The following is a 16,938-nucleotide window of genomic DNA, read 5'->3' as shown; positions in this document are numbered from 1 at the left end:
AGGTCTCATACTAGGGGTTGCCCCTTGAAAATATTACAGGAAGTTTCTGTGAATCAGACAGACTGACTCCTCTGGGCTTGGAGGAGCTTTTGATGGGGGTAATTAGCAAATCTTTTGCTTTTGTGCATCATTAAGTGCTTGACAGATGAATATTCACATGCTTTATTTCATCTAATTTCCATATGGAAACTGAGGTTTAGTCAGGTTAAGTGACTCCCTAAGATTACACAGGTCTTGGAGATGTTTTCTTTTTCATTTGTTTGCTTATTATTTAACTATTGTTGATTTACCAAAAAATACCCAACTGCTTCATGAATTTGTATGTCATCCTTGAGCAGGGGCCATGATAATCTCTGTATTGTTTCAATTTTAGTACACAGGCTGCTGAAGCAAGCACCTTAGTATTGTTTTCTGATGCAGAGGCCAGGACTCCACCAGTGTGTTGCTATCAACTCACGTGTTCATCCTCCTGGGCCTTCTGGGAGCCCTCAGCATCAAGCGAGAGACGAATCAGGGGCTCCGATTAAACGTGTACCTTTGTGAGATCTATGTGAGAAGCGGTGGTTCACACAGGCTCCACAGTCCTTGCAAACACTGGAGACTTGATAAACCCTCTGTGTGTGACATGGAGCATCACAGCCTGTAGAATAATTGTGTCTGGGAGCAAAAATCACTACCCTTATCCTCTGTGACTTCCAAAACCATTTGATTTCCTAGAGAAGAGCAGACTAGAGAGCAGCCGCTGGCCTTCAGTACAGTTCACAGACATTTACGACATGCCCATGTTAATTATAAAATACAGTATTTGTGTGTGTGTGTGTGTGTGTGTGTTAGTTGCCCAGTCATGTCCAACTCTTTGCAACCCCATGGACCGTTGCCCACCAGGCTCCTCTGTCCATGGGATTCTCCATGCAAGAATACTGGAGTGGATTGCCATTCCCTTCTTCAGGGTGTCTTCACGACCCAAGGATCAAACCTGTGTCTCCTGCATCTCCTGCATTGGCAGGCAGATTCTTTACCACTGTGCCACCTGGAAGTCTCTATTACTGTTCAGTAATAGTAATTACAGCTATTATTATCTTCCCTACTTAATAGGTAAGCAGATTTAAGTACAGAGAGGTTAATTACTTGCTCAAAAATCACATAAATCCAGTAAAATAAAAATCTGAACCCAGCCAGAACTTAGGCTAGACTCTGCTGCCCCTTTGGATATTAGGAGCTATACTAAGTGATGAAGAGACCAAAATCAATAAGGGTCCTTGCTTAATAAATCCAGAGTCTGTATGGGAGATAAGGCTTCCCTGGTGGGTCAGATGGTAAAGAATCTGCCTGCAATGAAGGAGACTCAGCTTCTGTCACTGGATTGGGAAGATCCCCTGGAGAAGGGAATGGCAACCCACTCCAGTATTTTTGCCTGGAGAATCTCATGGACAGAGGAACCTGATGGGCTACAGTCCATAGGGTCACAAACAATCAGAGCCAACTGAGCACAGCACAGCACAGGCAGATTTAGCAGGTCCAATCATAGTTTCAGGTAAAGGAGGTATAGACTAGGCAGTCTTTGTGACCTCAGGAGACAGTGGGAAGAAGGAGAGAGAAGGTGGATGAGATGGGACTGGGATTGGTTTGGGTGGCAGTGGTGTGCAGTGAGGAGGTGGTGGGCACTGGGGTCACCCAGCTGTCAGTGACAGGGGAGGCAGTCACGGGGGAGGCCCACACTCCACTCCCCTGTTTGGAATTCCGATTGGAGTCTGCTCCACCCAGAGCCTCGTGAGGAGAGGGGAGGTGAGCTGTGATTGGACAGAACAAGGTCTTCCTGGTGCTCTGGAGGTTTTCTCAGTTCCACGCTGTAGAAGCTGAGCTGATACACAGTCGACCAGTCTTGGGGACAGCACTTCAGGTGACTGTTCGTGAGCCAGGGAACCGGATAGTGGACATAATAGAGATTCAGGATTTTCCCAGGAGCTAGAAGAATAAAGCACATGTGCAGGAGGCCCAACTGCCTGATGGAGTCAGCACACAGCAGAAATATGAAGCGCCAGCCAAGACACACCCAGGACTCACGTGTCTGCTAGTGTCAGCCTCTGCCCACCATGCCCCTGAAGTTGAAGGCACAGACCCCTTCCTCTTTATAGAGGAGAGAAGCTGGGTAAGCGCTAGCGTATCTGAGCGTCTGAACTGACCGAGACACAGTGTGAGTTAACCTTGCCACCCTCCCACACCATCTGCAGCGTGGAGAGAGCTTTGGGCAGTCAGGGTCTTCATAAACATGCTTTCTTCTTCTCTGAGGTCTTGGTTCCTCTAGCATGACATGTGAGATAAAAGCACATTTACAACAATCTGCTAGCAAAAGAAGGAGAAAAATGTTTAACAAACCTGTATCATGCATACTCTTTTTAATAAGAATATTTTGTTTATTCCTATTTGTAAGAAAAGAAGACTTACTACTAATGCAGCATTTTAACTTAGCAAAAAGAAGTGATTGGGCCAAGGAAGTGCTTACTAGGAAGTATTTTCTGAGATAAGGTCTAATTCTTTAATTGCCATTAATTTGTACCCAATTAAAAGGAGGCACTAAAAACTATAGTAAGTATAAATGAAGGAAATCAAGCTGGTGAAGAATCTGGAAACCCTGGGGAGTTTCCCCTACTGAAGATAAGGCAGTGGTGAAAAACCGACTGGCTGCAAATATATAAAGGGTTCTGTTGATAAAATCAGGTAATCAACATAAATTTGCTTTATAGGCTCTATAGTGCTTTGGAGATGTTAGCTTTTTCTACCTTATTTTATTTGCTGTAGTTCCAGATGACAGAAGCAGACCCGATGGGTCAGATGGATAAAGAAGCAGATTCTACCTCTGTATATAAAATCGTGAGGTGTCTGATAGTGGAATGTGCTGCCTTAAACATGGAAACTGACAGTGTTTGGGGACAGGATGGATTTGTCTTTAAGGTCATTTTCAGGCTCTAAGTCTCTGATGTTCTAGGAAATGATTTCTTAACTTTCTTAGTTCATCTATGGGTCTTTCTTCCTTAAAATTGAAGAGGAGAAATAACTTTCTCCAAAGCAAGTGTCTGGAGCAAGTTGGTTTGGTCATATCCAACTCTTTGCGATCCCATGGACTGTAGCCTGCCAGGCTCCTCTGTCCATGGGATTTTCCAGGGAAGAATACTGGAGTAGGTTTTCCATTTCCTTCTCCAAAGGATCTTACCAAGCCGGGAATGGAACTGGGTCTCCTGCAGGCAGATTCTTTACCATCTGGGCCATGGGTAGAAGCCCCAGGTGTCTGGTAAGGGGTGGATTTTTGCACCTATGAGGATAAGTGAACACAGTAACTTGTTCAGAATGCAGGCCTTGAGTCAGCAGCTGTAGCACTGTCTGGGAGCAGGTTACAGAGGAAGAACCCTGGCCCACCCCATAGAGTCCGAGGCTGAGTCTACAGGAAGGTGGGAGGAGCTCGGAGTTAGACACTGGGGGACGTCCTGGAAGCAAACTCCCAGAGTGTGGGAGTTCTCAGACCTGGGAGACTCCAGAGCTCTGGGAACCAGAGCAGCTTCAGCTCAGACTCCTGCCTGCCCTTCCATCAGGGCAAGCAACCCAAACCTCAGAGCAAACCCAGGGGGCTTATTTTGGGTTAAAATCAGTGGTGCCCATTGTCAGGACAAATACCAGTCAAATATAAGAGGCTTAATTCCTCCTGATGAAAGTAAGGAAAGAGATTTCCCTCCCCTCCTTTTTCTCAGAGCGTTTACTTTGCATGCCCAGTCTGCTGCTGGTCACTACTGCGGCTCAGTCACCAAGTCGTGTCTGACTCTTTGCAACTCCACGGACTGTAGCCCACCAGGTTTTCTGTCTGTGAGATTTTCTCAGCAAGAATACTGGAGTGGATTGCCATTTTCTTCTCCAGCGTTTATTTTAGAAAACATGTAGTTACAAGTACTTCCTCATCTCTTTGAAATATATAAGAATCTTTTAGAAAACGAGATAGGCCTTTTTTCAGCTTTCTGACCTGGGAATGTCTTTCTCAAGGACCTGGGAGGCATCTCTTTAAACATCAAGGAAGACAGGGCCCCCATCTCCCACTCTCTGTAGGTGGGCAAGAAACTGATTTTGGTGGGTGTCTTGTTCCAGATTCCAAAACTATTACCTGTCACAAAGAGATGAGTAGTGTGTTTTCACTCTGGAAAAAGCAAAATTAGCCAACACGAATGGTAACTCCAGCTACCAGGTGAAGTCAGGATGGACTGCTTATGACAAATGGTGCCGCCGAGTGCTCTGACTTGAGGACTAGCTCCTGTTTACCTTGAGAATGTGTACGCAGTGGCTTGCGTCTTCTGAAGATTCTTTTCTGTCTTTACATCTCTTAGTGGACTGCCTCTGATTCGCTTTACTTTCTGGTTTAATGCTTATTCAATGATAAACATGTTTTCTTTCTCTACTATTTTTTTGTGGAGAGGTTTTCTGTATTGGAAGATTTTGTTTTTAAAATATATTTCCCCAACACCATATTGTTATACTGATAGATTAAGTATCTTACCTATCCATCCTATCCTTCCACAGGGCCCTCCCTTCCCTTCTCCCTCCCTCCCTCCATCACTCCTCAGCTGTCATTTATCTTTTCTTCATCTTTCTATTTTTTTCCCCCAAATTGGTATGTAAACCCATTCTCCAGTGAACTTATTCTGTGTAGATGGGCTGGAATGTTTATGAAAGGACATATGTCATAGATGTTCTAAAAAAAGGTGACAGCATGGAACCAACAATTAAAACACTGGTTTAATCCAAAGAGTGTTTTCTTTGCAGTGAGGAAGTTTAGAACTGGGCCCTCTGGGGTTGAGAATTTGGAACAAAGGAAGTTTCCTTCTTAAAGGAAGATGTTTATTTGAGGATATTGGTAAATGTAAAAAAAAAAATGAACTTCTCATTCTGAGAGGTATAAGGTTGGAAATTATAAAATGCCTATAGGATAGTATAGTATAGTATATGTGTGTGTGGGGGGGGTGTTAGTTACTCAGTTGTGTCCAACTTTTTGCCAACCTATGAACTCTTCTGTTCATGGGATTTTTCAGGCAAGAATACTGGAGTGGGTTGCCATTCCCTTCTCCAATAGTATAGTATAGTATGATATTATGTTTATTATATTGCAATCAGTTCATCTATATTTGTATGTATCTATATCTGTCTGTCTATCTATCTATCTATCATCAGAAGCCATTTCATTTGTTCTTTTGGGGATGAAAAAAACATTTATTTGAATACAGTGATGAATTCCATGTACTAGCAGACAGGGGAGATGCAAATTATTACCATTGTTCATTTCCAAGGCATCATTCTTTGGTTATAAAAGCTACCCAAAGAGCATATTAGCGAAACAGTTTATTTAAAAGTACTCATTAAACAAAAATATAGAACCTCTGAAATGATTTAAACAAGTGATATGATTCTGTTTCTATTGATACGATACAGGAGTTGATGAGCTCCCTAACTCTTCAGTGGGGAGCAAGTTCCTGGGAGGCCCCACCCAGCTTGACCAGGGATGGATCATCATGTCCCTGACCTTCCTAATAAACTATAGCAGCAGCATTCCTGGTGAATAGTCTCCTTTGTCAGTATCAGTAAATGCTTAACCTTTTGAAGCCAAAATGCACATCTCAAGTAAACATTAAAATATCTCTTAATTCTCTCAGATAGCTTAGACTCTGAAATTGTTTGCACAAGACTGTGACTTAATTTCTGAACCTTACCTTTTTCTCCCCAGAGGTTTTGACCTTGTCCATGCCAGAGAGCCACAAAGCAATGTCTGGCATATGAATAAATACAAATAAAATCTCACATTTTGCATAACCACAACTATCATTCCACACAGCGCAGGACTATCTTAGGTCTACTGAAGAATTCTATTTTTACCACAAATTCAAAGCTATCTAGTGTTACTTTTCTTAATTAAGCTGGGCTGATCTCACAATTCAAAAGGCTTCATTTTTTTTCCTGCGTAAATTAAACTCCCTGTGCAATGCAGTGACCAAAACAAATAATCTATGACCTACAAACAAGACACTTGCATTCCCTGAAGAATTACCCTCTTGTTTCCTCTAGGTTATACATCTTTGAACCTCTCTTTGCTGTAACGACCTTCTGGTGCTCATTAGCAAGCTGATTACCATTAACACAGCTATAATGCAGCAATTTTCTTGGTGTATGTCTAGGAGAAATGCTCATCTGAATGCAGTCAGGGGACAAAATTAACTGCATAAATCTACAGCACAAACTGGATCTCATCCAACTTTACACGCATCGTCTTTCCTCTCCTAGTTGTGACATCATGGTCCAGATTCCCACTGATGGCTTAATAAGTATCTCAGGGTTTCATATTTAATTTCCTTTCATCTCTGTATATTACATTTCCAAGCTTAATTTCAAGAGTGCCTGACCACCTTATTACCATGTCTGGTAATATATATTTACCTTTAATCTTTTAGCTATGTCCCCTAATGGCTCTTTTATGAGATTCTTATCTACTTTATTTTTTTCTTTTCTTTCACATTTATATCTTTTAAAAAATGTTGGATGATAGAGTAGGATTTCAGGACACACACACATTGACACATCTATGGAGCTAGGAACAAGACTGAGATACATCAGCCATTAGTATTTTAGGAGAGAGGCATACATATTACTGTCTTGCAAGATAGAATTATATGAATAGTCATGAAAGGAAGTGAAGTTTTAATGAAGAGAATAAGGGATGTGTGAGACCTGGATTTGCTTTCTTGCCACCATCGCAGCCATCCAGTGCTTCCTTGACGACGCTGGTCTCCAAGCATGCACTGATGAAGAGGAAAAGTTAAAATTTTACATAACCTCCTGCTCTTCTGCCTCTGTAACTCTGTAACTTAGCTTCTTGCAAAGTCTGGATCACGTAGGTCATGTAGTCTCAGAAAGTGGGGACTTACAATACTAGGAACTGGAGCTTATCTCACTCAGCCTTGTACTGCTCTTTGCAATTGCCCAGCCCCTGCAAACCTGCCTAATCATGCCTGTCTGTGTAAAGATCAGGCATCCCCCTCCACATCTTGACCACTGTTCCCGTGCATGCAAAACCCCTTAGTTTAAACCAGCCTATTAGCAGCTGGTGTTTCCCACTATAGTAGGTCTATAAAAACTCTGTAACCCCTTTGTTCAGGGCTCAGAGCTTAGGTGCTAACTCCTCTGGGCCCGCCAGTGTAATAAACCTGAGTTCTCCAAGTCTCCGAGTGTGGTGCTTGGTTTCTCGATTACTGGTTTCTGCAACACCGACGGTTGCTAACTCTCAGCCTGTAGGTTTTGAGCTGACAGGAAAGTTCCTGGGACTCTTTGAAATTCTTTTTCTGGATTGTTCTTTGAGGGTGGTATTTAAGTATTATGGCCAATGAACAAATGACGTTGGGGAGATTATGAAATTTGGTTTTCATAATGCTTACATACCAGAATAATAAGAAATGTGTTGGCATCAAAATCACTATCAAAATAAAACAAGATTTGATGTGATTACAGAGTAAACCACAGTAGGAATAACAGAAGAAAATAGAAGAAAAATTATGCATTTTATAATCAAGAATGGGCTAAAATTCAAATTTATATTCTTTAAAAACAAGATGTGTCCAGTTTTATTTTCAAAGCATGAAATAAAGTCTCTGTGCTTTCTCAATTTAAGAAAGCAGACCAAGATTCAATACTCTCAAAAGATTAATATAGCTTCCCAGATTTCCTGACTGATTCCCAGGGAGAAACTTATCTCCTTAAGCAAAATATCTCAACAAATGCCAGTGGTAGTCTTTACACTGCCCAGAACACACTGGTACTTTCTCTGCAACCAAGAGAGTGGTATATATTTGCATGGCAATCAGAAATGGTTTGCCTTGAACAAAAAATTTGTAAACTGGTGTGTATCTAGATTGTGAAAGTTCAGTTGTAAATGCTTATCTTTTTATCTATAATCATTTGATTATTCATTCATTCATTCTACATGCAACATCCATCTGTGAAATTTTGCTTTGCTATTTTCCAGTCACTCTGCTAAATACTGGCTTTCCTGGTGGCTCAGTTGGTAAAGAATCCACCTGTAATGCAGGAGATGCAAGTGATGCAGGTTCGATCCCTGGGTTGGGAAGATTCCCTGGAGGAGGGCATGGCAACTACCCCAGTATTCTTGCTTGGAAAATTCCCATGGACAGAGGAGTCTGGTGGGCTGCAGTCCATGGGGTTGCAAAGAGTCAGACAAGACTGAGCAACTAAGCACAGCACAGATGCTAAATACTGGAGTTATGATGGCATATAACAGTCCACGTTGAGAGGCAGCATAGTATTACACAGGCTTCCTTGGTGGCTCAGATGGTAAAGAATCTGCCTGCAGTGCAGGAGACCCAGCTTTGATTCTTGGGTCAGGAATATCCCCTGGAGAAGGGAATGACTATCCACTTCCATTGTCTTGCCTGGAGAATTCCATGGACAGGGGAACCTAGTGGTCCATAGTCCATGGGTCACAAAGAGTCAGACACAACTGAGTAACTAACACACTGTCATAATATCATAGAGAAAAAAATAAGGTAGGATTTAAATGCTGGCTCTGGTATTCAACAGCAGCCTTAGTCTGCTTGGACTGCAGTGACAAAATACTATAGATTGGGTGGCTTAAACAGAAATGTATTTTCTCACAGCTTTGGAGGCTAGAAGTCTGAGTTAGGAGACTAGAGCCCCAGCATGGTCAGGGTCTGGTAAGAACTCTCTTACTGGCTTGCAGAGAGCCGCCTTCTTACTGTGCACACGAAGAGGAGAGAGAAAGTACTCTTTCTGGTGTCTCTCCTCACAAGGGCACTAATTCCATCATGAGGACCCCACTCATATGGCCTCATCTAAAACGAATTATCTCCTAAAGTCCACATCTTCAAATACTATATCACACCGTGTGGTGGTTGGGGTAAGGCTTCAACATATGAATTTGGGTGGGGAAGACACAATCCAGCCATAGCAGCAGCTGTGCTACTTTGAGAGTCTACTTTCTCTCTTTTTCTCGCTGCTCCTTTCCTGGTAAAAGTTCCCAGTATGGGAATAGATGAGTGAGTGGGGCAAGGAGAAATAAAATGGCAAGTTACTGTCAGATCACTTTCTGACTCATTCTGTAACAACAGTGGGAAAAAAATGCTGTAGCCACTCATAGAAAGGAGACATTAATTCTGTTTCTGCCCTCTGGACATAGTGAGGGACACAACAGAGGGACATGGAGAAAGCAGTGTCTAAAAGAGAGATTGTTTGGATAAGGTTTTCGAGATGGAGTAAAATATTCTAGGCTAAGAAGTTAAGAAAGACCTTTCAGACTGAACAAAGATGATAGATCCATGACCAGGCATGGCTATGGTGGGGAATCTGGTGTGACTTGACTATGAACACACATCTCAGGAGCTGAACACACATTAAGGTAGCTTTCTTTTTCCTTTGAAAGGTCTTCTATCCTTTCATCCTCCATTCTTAATAATATATCATCTATGGGTAAGGAAAATTCATGCCATAGTTCACAGTGCACAAACTGGGAAGATTTCAGAACTCTGGGTTTTGGAGTTTCAGATATAAATGGCTTCACAGGGACTTCCAAATACAAGAAGACACATGGAGGAAGTCTCAGCCTCCTGTGGGGTCTGGTGAACCCGCTGAGCAGCTGCTAGTTTATGTCCTTGAAAGGATGTCTGTTAAGGAAAATCATTTTGTACATACTCCCAAATGCTGAAGGTTTCCTTTTCCAGATTGAAAAAAAAAAAAAACCTTTTATATCACAGATAGGGATCAAAGTAAGAGAGCCACTCACATTTACACTTAGAGTATCAGATTTTTCTTCTTAAAATAAAGTAGAAACTTTTTTTATTATAATGGTAGTACATGTTCACTTTAAAAACTACAAGCTACAGACCAACAAAGGAGACCAAAATAAGCCCTCTGTATTCTTATTACCTGAAGATAATGTTTAAATTCTCAGAGATCGTACATTTTATATTTGTTGTATGCAGACAATATTTTACCTTTTTATACAATTTATAATTTGCCTTTTCAAGTCAAGTTTTATTAGAAACAAGATGCTTCTCCAATATAATGGTTACTTAGTATTTTACTGTAAGGTTGTGTTGTAATTTATGTTAATCAATTTCATATTTTTATTTACTTAGCTTATTTTTGGAATTTCTGATATGCTGTTATAGTTTCAAATTTTGCAAAAGTTAATATTTGTTAAGATAAAGTTCTAGAAGTGAAATGTTTCAAGTTAAGGGTACATATACTTTCAAGGTAGTTGATCCGTGTTATAAGTTGCTGGCCACAAAGAACGTACGGATATAAAATTTTACCAAACTTTTATGAAACTATGTCCTCTATGTTTTTGCTAACGCTTGACACTACCATTTCTTAATTGCCTATTTGATATCTTTTTTAAGAGTAAGCTTTAATAGGGTGGAAATACGTGAGCTTTAGAAGAGGGCGAATTGGGGAGAATGGAAATCCAGATAGAAAGACCTGCTTGAGAGTCCACGGATGCACCTCGTCTGGATTATGTTTTGCCCTGGGCTAGCCCTGAGTTGCAGGTGTGTATTCTGCGCTTTTTCCCAAGAGGTCATGACATCATACTTATTAGAGTTCTCTCTCTCTCTCTCACTCACACACACACACACACGCACACACACACAAACTTTGAAAACTTCCTCTGTTTTTCTACAAATATGCCATTCTGTCTCACTGGAGTTGCCTCCTCCATTGCAACAATTAAGGGCAAGTCCCAGAGGTCAGGCTTTGGCATCTTTATGGGGGTGTCTGTGTCCTCTCCAAGACCCCCATAACATGGAGTCACAGAGATAGATACTGCCTTTGCAAGCACAATTTTCTCTCGGATTTTAGAGATATTAGGTTACTCTTTATATGATGACACACAGATATTGAAATTTTCACAAGGTAAATTATTGAAGTGATCATGGAAATAAAACCAGCAAAAGGGCTATTTTTTAAAAGTAATGTTTTCAGGAAATGTCACTTATTCACTTGTAATTCACCAAATCATAAACCTGAAGCTGAAAATAAAGAAAAGTCTCCTGCCTTGAGGATGCCTTAAGTTGTAAACAGTAGATGTGTGTGGTTAAGAGCAATGTATGTGGGGGGAGAATGGGTTACAATGTGGTATAAGGTAGTTAGAGGGCTGGTTGTGAGTCAGAGTTGTTTTCGTTGTTTAGTCGCTAAGTCCTGACTCTTGCAACCCCATGGCCTGTAGCCCACCAGGCTCCTCTGTCCACGGGATTTCCCAGGCAAGAATACTGGAGTGGGCTGCCATTTTCTTCTCCAGGGGATCTTCCTAACCCAGAGACTGAACCCAAATCTTCTGCATTGGCAGATGGATTCCTTACCACTGAGCCACCTGGGAAGCCCTCTGAGTCAGACAGCTGAGCTCAAATCCACTTCTATTATCTCCTAACTGTGTAACTTTGGCAACAGACTTCTTATAGCTCTTAACTTATCTATAAGATAGAGATAGCAAAAGTCTCCTCAATGGCTGTGTGATTAAATGACATATTTGGGAAGTACTTAACAAAATGTCTAGCTCACAATAAGTGGTCAAAAATAGTAGATATAATTGTAAGCTACATTCTATTAACTATTCCTTTATAGTTTTAGTTTAACATTTATAAAATGTTCACAAATGATACAGAGTGGATACACAAACCTGCTACATTCTTACACAGAAGAAAAGATGTAAGCAGTAGTGAAAGATGACGATGTAGTAGGTCGTTGTCCTTGGTTAGGGCAGAATGCAACAGAGAACAGATTTTTTTTTAAGAACAAGTCTTAGTTTCGGTAAGATTTTTTGGACTGAAATAAAAGCTGATTTTTTCCCCCAGTGAATAGGTAATTCAGTGATATCAGGTAAACAGTAAATTTACAAATAGGTTCTTGATACCAAGATCCATTAGTATCTTGGGAAAGTGAGAATTCTGGCCAAATGACAAATCAGATCTTAGAAAAGAAATCTAGATATAGAGATTATTTAACAACAGACTGGAAACAATTGATGAACAATTCAATGATATCTATCTCTGAGTCAAGGTTGCTGAAGATGATATAATGAATGGAAGATGCAAAAGTGTCTTCATATTCATAGGCACTCAAGAGATATCATTTCTAATTAATATAAATACATTAGTTTCATTTTATTATTATGTCTTTAATACAGTATTCTAATACTTTGGTATAAAAAGAGTAGAGTATTGTGTATGTACCAATTAGCTTGGGCTTACCTGGTGGTTCAGACAGTAAAGAATCAGCCTGCAATGCAGAAGACCCGAGTTCAGTCCCTGGGTTGGGAAGATCCCCTTGAGAAGGAAATGGCAACCCACTCCAGTATTCTTGCCTGGAAAATCCCATGGACAGAGGAGCCTGGCTGGCTACAGTCCATGAAGTCAATGACTAACACACACAGACACATACCAATTAGTTTAGTGTTTAATTTTAGGAAGAGTCAACTGTTTTCACCAAGAATCCATTGTCTATAGATGGTAGTCTAACATTTTATCATATGAGCCACACTCCATAGATGTCTACCCCAGACTGTTTAGAAAACTATCCATGCACCCACTGACACTTTGAGTGATGTTAATCGACCTAGAGACATTACTTTGCCAACAAAGGTCTGTCTAGTCAAGGCTATGGTTTTTCCAGTGGTCATGTATGGATATGAGAGTTGGACTATAAAGAAAGCTGAGCACCGAAGAATTGATGCTTTTGAAGTGTGGTGTTGGAGAAGACTCTTGAGAGTCCCTTGGACTGCAAGGAGATCCAACAAGTCCATTCTAAAGGAGATCATCCTGGGTGTTCATTGAAAGGACTGATGCTGAAGCTGAAACTCCAATACTTTGGCCACCTGATGCAAAGGGCTGACTCATTTGAAAAGACCCTGATGCTAGGAAAGATTGAGGGCAGGAGGAGAAGGGGACAACAGAGGATGAGATGGTAGGATGGCATCACTGACTCAATGGACATAAGTTTGGGTAAACTCTGGGTGTTGGCGATGGACAGGGAGGCCTGGCGTGCTGCAGTTCATGGGGTCGCAGAGTCGGACATGACTGAACGACTGAATTGAACTGAACTGAACTGAACTGAATCGACCTAGACAATGTCAAAAATAGGCTGCTGCTGGTTAAATTCATGGCTTGTTCTTGACTATGTTTAATGCACTCTCAGTATAAAATAAAGTATGCAAAACACATGAAAAGACTAAAATATTCACAGGGTATCCCTTCCACAGTTTGTTCCTGTTTCATGAATGTGGATTAAGAAGCCAGTTTGGGATTGATATGTACACTCTGCTGTATTTAAAATGGATAACCATCAAGTACCTACTGTACAGCACAGGGAACTCTGCTCAATGTTAGGTTAACAGCTTGAATGAGAGGGGAGTTGCTCAGAGAATGGATACAGGTATATGATTTGCTGAGTCTTGTTGCTGTCCATCTGAAACTATCATAACTTTGTCAATCAGCTATACTCCAATACAAGATAAAGGGTTTTTAATAATAATAATAAAAGAATCCAGCAATGTCTGTAGCCAGAGCCATTAGGCCCAGAGCATGGAACCCCAAATGGCCCCAAGCTCAGCCACTGATTCAAGAGGACGACTGCTCACCTGATACCAACTGTAAGAATAATAGAAATTTGCTTCTAGAATTCCATCACATCTCATAATTGCCCAAAGGTACACTGAGTTCACAGAACAGATTGTATGAAGTACATTGGGGCTTACTTGCTAACAAATACTACGTGGCAAAATTGGGCTCGGAGTGGTTTTCATTGACAAAGTTGTGCTTGCAGGGGTGACAGTGGAATCTTCTCACTTGGGGTTTCTTCAGGGGCGGCTGACCGCCAGAAAGTGCCTGAGAGCTAGGCATGACCCAGCCGGCTTGAGTGAAATTCACAATGCTCTTGTTTGCTCTATACTATGGCCTGTTTATTATTATTATTGGTACTAGCGACTTTTGGAGGAAACCCTCCTTGTTCAAGGGCTTCCCTGGTGGCTCATATGGTAAAGAGTCTGCCTGAATTGCGGGAGACCCAGATTCAATCCCTGGGCTGGGAAGATCCCCTGGAGGAGGAAATGGCAACCCACTCCAGGATTCTTGCCTGGAAAATCCCTTGGACAGAGGAGCCTGGCAGGCTACAGTCCATGGGGTTGCAAAGAGTCGAACACAGCTGAGTGACAACACTTCACTTCACTTCACTCCTTGTTCAGGAATGTTGGGAGCAGATTATGCAGATCATTCTACGATCCCCAATTGTTGTTTAATTGCTAAGTCATGTCCAACTCCTTTGTGATCCCATGGAGTCCGCCAGGCTCCTCCGTCCATGGGATTTCCCAAGTAAGAGTACTGGAGTGGGTTGCGATTTCCTTTTCCAGGGGATCTTCCTGACCCAGGTTTCAAACCCCCGTCTCTTGTATTGATCCATCCCCGGGAAGATTCTCTACTACTGAGCCACCCAGGAAGCAGTGCTATTATATTTATATATATATTTTTTAATGTAGATATTGCATTTGCTGTCTTTCCTCGGAGTGTAGTAGACCGTGATGTTTGGTTATGGAGTCTGGCATGTGTGCTCAGTCACGTCCAACTCATTGCAACACTATGAACTGTAGCCTGACAGTCTCCTCTGTCCTTGGAATTTCCCAGGCAAAAATACCAGAATGGGTTGCTCTTTCCTCCTCCAGGGGATCGTACTGACTCAAAATCCATGTCTCCTACATTGGCAGGCAGATTCTTTACCACTAAGCCACCTGGGAAGTCCTGTTTGGTTATGATGGAGGTGGAATAACTTGCCTTCAATTTTCCCTAGAGGAGGTATCAGTAGAAGAGGAGAAATGGCTTGCCCTCTATGCCCAAAGGACAGAGACGTGAGCAGAGCATTGGTCACAGTGAGAATTTGGAGGAAACAAGAGTAACTTTATGGCAACTGTTTACTGAGGGCTTCACATGTGTAAGGCAATGTGATAAACTTTCAGCACAGATTCTGAAATAGTTACTTTAAATCTCTATGAGATGGTTATTATTTTCCTCAGTTTATGGAAGAGAAAACTGATGCTCAGATGTTAAACAATCTGCTCATTAGTGGTGGTGACAGAAATCAAACCTAGGTCTCAGAGTTTAGAACCTGTAGCTCTGCTAATCAGAAACAGTCCTTCAAGGTCTCCAGACTTTCTTTTTTATCTATTCAAGAACAGAGGTTTTGACTTACTTTTGAGGCAATTCTATACTTTCATACATACATTATTATTTATTTTATATTCTTTCAGTTATTTGATTACCTCTTGTGCTGATAGTTGTAAAGATTCTCTGCCTGGGAAAGGAAGGGAAGCAAATGTCTCCTCTTCTCTGTGACCCTCATTGTCACACCTCAGCACAATTTTGAGTATTTTGGATGAGCTCCTACTTGCAGAAATGTCGAAGGCAGATTATTTACTGATAGATCATTGTACCATCTCAGAAGCAGATGAAAATATTTCCTCTTCTTCCATTTTTAAAAAAAGGAAAATAGAAAATCATGCTTATGAGGGGAATATTAGAAAACAGTAAGCAAAAGAAAAAGAATCAATAATAATAATATCACCACTGTTAAAGGTAGTTAGAGGATATTACTTTAAATTCTGGGGATGTATCTCTTTCAGATTTTTTCCCCCAGTGCATATACAGTAGCAAAACTGAATTGCATTATGGATACAATTTTATAACCTGTCTCTTATCTTTCTGTGACTAAATGGAAACATGTGAAACATATAGTCTTTATTTTTTATTTTACTTTGCTGAAATTTGTTTAAAGTAAAAAAAGCAATGAGCAAGTTGCACAAGTGCTGACTGATTGTAACATCATGGACTCTGGCACATGTACAGATGAACAAGGGCTGGGTTCAGATCTAAGGTAGATTGTTCATTATTTAATTTTATTGGAGTATGGTTAATTTACAATGTTGTGTGGGTTTCATGTTTACAGCAAAGTGATTCACTTACACATACACATGGAAATGTATCATCTTAATTTAAGAATTGTAATTGATTTCAGCATTATATTTGCCCCCTTCCCCCAGGAACTCTTGAAATCTCTTCACTATAACTGTGTTGGGGGAGTATGTGTGACATTGCCACTAGAGAGAGAAAAAAAGTTGTTTATCAAATGTTTCTTACTATTCTCTCCCAGCATTGTTTTGACAGGAACTATAGTGTTTTCAACAAAAGTATTGACAAACTTGAAAATCAGCCTCTCCTTGATCATCACAGATGGCATCGATGAAGCCATTTGATGCTGCTGTTGTGTAAATTTTGTTACATTTTGTTCTGGGAATGGGGTCAATATGGTCATAGATCGAAACCTGGGCACTTGGGCAGCAGTGAGATCAATGCTGTTCTACATTTCTTTCATCGATAAGCTCTGGAGAACCACACTCAGACCCCACTCTGCATTCGTATTTCGGTAGACATTTCTCCAAAAAAGTGGATATTAACTCTTTCCTATCTGATAGAAATAACCAGCAGCACATTCCTACTTCAAGAATCAGAGATTTATAAACTCCCAATAAAAGTTTTTCATGATTTAATTTGTTAGATCTCTAGGATATTCTACACTTTGTCCTCTCTTGGTGCACCTGAAGGGTACAATTGTTAATCTTAAGAAATTAATAGACAAACATAGGTATCTCTACAGTATAGTTTTTTTTTTAATCTCAGTTCTTTATGGATGATACTCCAATTTGAAGATAGGAAATCTTGCAAGTGAAAAAACAAAACCAGACACGATCCTCAAATCAAGCAAGAATACCAAAAAGAATTCAAAGTTTTTATCCGCTGACTTAAGAGGAGAGAGAAGGCGCTTTGTTGATCCTGCCTCTGCTGG

The 16,938-nt window shown here is 40.9% G+C and overlaps 1 non-coding gene across 1 annotated transcript; it reads right to left on the bottom strand.

Moving 5' to 3' along the window:
* Window positions 1-292: 292 nt before the first annotated feature.
* Window positions 293-397, bottom strand: LOC112449162 (U6 spliceosomal RNA). The gene has a single exon (XR_003037652.1). It is a non-coding gene; the product is annotated as a U6 spliceosomal RNA (small nuclear RNA).
* Between the last annotated feature and the right edge of the window lie 16,541 nt (window positions 398-16,938).

Source organism: Bos taurus, chromosome 12 (genome assembly GCF_002263795.3).
Source record: "Bos taurus isolate L1 Dominette 01449 registration number 42190680 breed Hereford chromosome 12, ARS-UCD2.0, whole genome shotgun sequence".
NCBI classification, from domain to species: Eukaryota; Metazoa; Chordata; class Mammalia; order Artiodactyla; family Bovidae; genus Bos; species Bos taurus.
The sequence above is the reverse complement of the archived record's forward strand: the minus strand, read 5'-3'. Positions and strand labels throughout refer to the sequence as shown.